Source organism: Rhincodon typus, chromosome 5, assembly GCF_021869965.1.
Source record: "Rhincodon typus isolate 14 chromosome 5, sRhiTyp1.1, whole genome shotgun sequence".
NCBI lineage: Eukaryota > Metazoa > Chordata > Chondrichthyes > Orectolobiformes > Rhincodontidae > Rhincodon > Rhincodon typus.
The window spans coordinates 51,421,903-51,426,471 of NC_063336.1; positions in this window are offsets into that span (position 1 = coordinate 51,421,903).

Below are 4,569 nucleotides of genomic sequence, written 5' to 3' on the forward strand. Positions count from 1 at the left end.
GTCTAGGCCCGAAACGTCAGCCTTCCTGCTCCTCTGATGTTGTTTGGCCTGCTGTGTTCATCCAGCCCTACACCTTGTTATCTCAGATTCTCCAGCATCTGCAGTTCCTACTATCTCTTAAATTTTGGGAAGCACTGTTTGACATATTTCCAGAATAGCATGTTTCTACAGCTACAGGGCTTACTACACTAGTTTCACCTACCATTTGCAATGTATGACACTGAGTTGCTTAAATAGAGCTATTTTGAGGAACCTCTTAAACCATAACTTTTGACACTTAATTTCTTTGATAATAAAGCTTGAAATCGCAACATTTTGAACCAGGACAGTGTGCCACTGTTTAGTCACAATTAACAATTCTATGCCCATTTGGGCATAGACTCATTGAGATCTAAAAGAGTAATTTGGGCATGCAAATTATCATGTTGAATTCACATCTAAATTTCTGATCCACGGAAGCTTTGTGCCATGAATTTTCTGGCTCTGTGCTTTAGTTTCACAGGTGACAATATATATTAGAAATTTCAAGGAATGAGAATTTGATACGCACTGCAGGTGGGCAAATACTTACACTACAGCGTAGAATTGGAAAGTATTACCTTTTAACTCAAATCTCTGCTCCTGTAAGCGAGCAGAAAATATGCATTAACAGAGAGGCAAGAAAATATTCTTGATTATTTTAAAAAGGCCCAAACCTTACTGCCCAAAAATTACAGATGGTATCCAAGTTCACAAATTCCACTGCTTCCTGAGCCAGAACTAAATATCAGAATTATACAGGCATTATTCATTACAAAGCATGAGACATCTATACGAACACAACAGACATGGAGGGATTTGGAACTGCAACTATGCAATTTGATTGTGCAACAGAACTAAAGTTGTATTCTATTTAATTACTGCTGATAATTGAGTGTGCAGTTAATTTCAGTACAACTAATGAAAGTTTCACTGTTATCTCGAACAGTGCTATAATTATTCCAACTGTAAAACATATATTTGTGAATTAGGGAAAAAGTGAATTTCTTTTTGTATTAACATTCACAATAGTGGGTCATGAGTATTCAGAATGAAATTCCAAATGAAGCACAACATATAATCTTTGTAAATACTATATTTTGTGTCAAAAAGAACCAGCTCATCTGTAATTTGTCCTCCACCCTCTAATATACTTTTTCTCCATTTTAATTTGCCAACAAAAATCCATCTACCATGCACTTTACTGAGAATATCAAACATGGGATTAAGAAGAGATTAGAGTGTAATTTCAATTAATTAACAGGTCTGGAAAAAACTGAACTCCTGGCCCTTACTTGGGATCACCTGTTTTCTGAACAACACTGACCAGAAAGAAATGTAAAATTCAAATGCTTTCTGAGGAGAACTCATTCTGGATAAAAATCTAAAGTGGACACATTTTTACAGCATTCAGAAAGAATGGAAGAGACAGGTGATATTCATTGCAAAATTAGAATACATTTAGCATTCTGCACAAACACTGTGGAAAAGATGGTCACCTACAAGTAGGAGAACTTAATATTTCCCTTACAGCTTACCAATCGCCCAAAATCTTGAGACAGTGAAGTACAGCAATGGTAGAAATCTGAATTTGTGTAATACCCTTGCTATGCTTCTAGGTGAACCAAGATTGGTATTTGCACTCATCTAGGTGTCTTACATTTAGAACTGTTCCTAGGCTGCCCAATATTTAACAATACGATAGTGTAGCCTAGGGAAGGAACAATACTGTTCCATCTGTTTACGATCTGATCCAGTCATGCATGCCTTTCACCTGTGTGCTTTAACCTCTTGGAAGGCAGATTGAAACAAAAATACGACAAAAATCAGACGCAATTTGTTAAGCTGCTTCATTTTACAACATAAGACAATAAGAAAGGGTACAGGAGTATGCTGTTCAGCCCCTCGAGCCTGCTCTGCCATTTAACAGAATCATGGCTGATCGAACCCTCTTCACGTCCACTTTCCAGCCCTTTCCCTGTAACCCTTGATTCCCCTACTGATCAAGAATCTATCTCAGCCTTAAATATACACAAGGACTCTGCACCCCACCCCTCCCCAGTAACCCTGGATTCCCCTACAGATCAAAAATCTGTCTCACCCTTAAATATAGACAAAGACTCTGAACCCTACCCCCTGTGGCAAGCAGCTCCAAAGACTCTCAACCCTCAGAAGAAATTGGTGCCCCTTTTTTCTGAGACTATACTCTCTGGTCCTCCACTCTCACATGAGTGGAAACATCGATCCATCAGCACTTACCCTGCCAAGCCTCTGAAGAATCCTCTAGGCTTTAATGAGATCACCTCTCATTCTTCTAAACTCCAATGAGTGGAGTTCCAACCTGTCTAGCTTTTGCTAATAAGACAATTCCCTCATACCAGGGATCATCCTGGTTAAACTGCCTCCAATGAAAGGATATGTTTCCTTAAATAAGCGGACTAAAACTGCTCACAGTTCTCCAGATGTATTCTCACCAGCACCTTGTATAGTTGCAGTCAGACCTCAACTCTTATACTGCAACCCACTTGAAATAAGGTTAACATTCCATTCGCCTTCCTAATTATCTGCTGCACCTCTGTGCTTCATATTCAAGTACCCTCAAGTTCTTTTGTGTGAACAGACAGAGAAGCAGTTGTGAGCAAGTTAATTTATCTGAACCAGCACAGCTTAGCTTTGAGCAATAGTTCTGCTTCACCACATTGGTTGATCTTATTTGGCTTAAAAAAGAATACCTTACCGTTCTTTGTAAACTCATGACTTTACCAAAGTCTGCCTGCACAATACTCTTCTTCAACACCTGATTAACCATGCAATTTGTGTTTGTCCTGTCTGCCCAAAATGCCTTCTTTGTTTTTATACTGTGTACACAGCCCAAAGGGAACAGGGCACTCTAAACACTATATGTTAGCCTTAATACCTCTCTATACAAGTAAACAAAACTGCTTATTATTTATGATGTTCAGCAAGATATCAAATTTATCTCTTCAGTATTCAACCATCTGTCACCAGGTATTTTTTTTTAAAATTTGTTGTAAGACATTTATCTACAAAAACGTAACATTTACAAGCATTTTTAAATTTCTTCCTGTGTGCACGGGGAGGGAGGGGGAATGTCATAAATTGATCCGGATATCAACTTTTCAGATTTTATGACTCAACTCGAACCATGCTGAGTATCCAGCAATGCAAGCCATTGAAGTTATCTAGGAATGAATTCCTCGCTGCAATTCATGTATTCTAGTAAGTGGCAGATGTAAACATCTCAAAATTACTTGCATTCTCTTCTGTATGATCTTCAAATATTCTATAAATTGAAAGGCATGGAACAATAAAAGCTGTGTATGGTGCCCAGAAAGTTGATTCTCGACTAACATCAGTAGGATTGAAATCAAAGTTCAGTACATTGCAGCGGAGGCTTTGGTGATGGAGTTGTTCATACCGGTTTCTCAACCTGATCACATTACATGCTCAAATTCAGGTTCAGTAACCCAGCTTATACAGCTTGCTTTGATGCAAAGACCACATCAAATCATGGAAACAAAATTTGTAACCCAACTGGCAAAGATATGTACTGGCGAGACTCTACGGCATGTTCAACTACAGTCAATAAATCTGAAGTGAATTACCGTTGATTGAAATTTTCAGTTAGGTATTACATACTGACAGCGCAGCTTTAAAATGATAAATTCTTTAAGACTTGCAGCAATTGTCCAAACTTCATTTTGTTAGGTCAGTTAATGGTGTCAAGCCAGTCAAAAACAATTACCATGCTTAAATTCTAGTTTCATTTTAAAATTAATGTACCACGGAGTATTGTCTATCTAGTATTCCAACAGTTCAAATAAAAATCATTTAATTTCTGAGCACTGCAATCATGAGTCGGTATCGTTATAATTGCAGGGAGTTAGAAAAAATAGGATTATAGATTTCTGATATCATTAAACTGACCATAAAAATAACTAAACAGTATTAATAGAAACAAATACTAATTTCTGTCCTTTATGTAGTCACAAAGTATAGAAAAATGCTCACGAGAAAGTGATTCAAATGATAGTTCAGGTGAACATTTTTAAGAACACATTAAACTGCCTTTATTCTTGCAATAATTTACAAGCTTGGATCACAAGCTAGAACAGAGTTCAGAAATTAAGCTCCAAATAAGATTCCCTGTGTAATCTTTATAAAGACTATATTTTATCTGCAATGGAAGCAGTTCATCTGTCATTTGGTTTTATACGTTTTAATATACTTGCCTTTAATTTGTTAGGGAGGAAAAAAACACACACTGTAACAGGTTGTATATAGTAACTCAATACATAGAACATTTTAACTAGATAATCTCTATATGGAATTCATTTTATATTCCAACTTTTAAGGCGAATGGAAAAAAAATACATATTTATAAGAATGTTTGCCACGGGGCTATTTTACACGTTTTTGATTTTGGGCTACATGTGCCAAGCTGGCATATCAATACTTGAACATTCAGGCTGTAAAGCTTTACCAAATTCTGCAAAGTAAACTGGCCTTCAGTAAAAACAAAGACAGGGT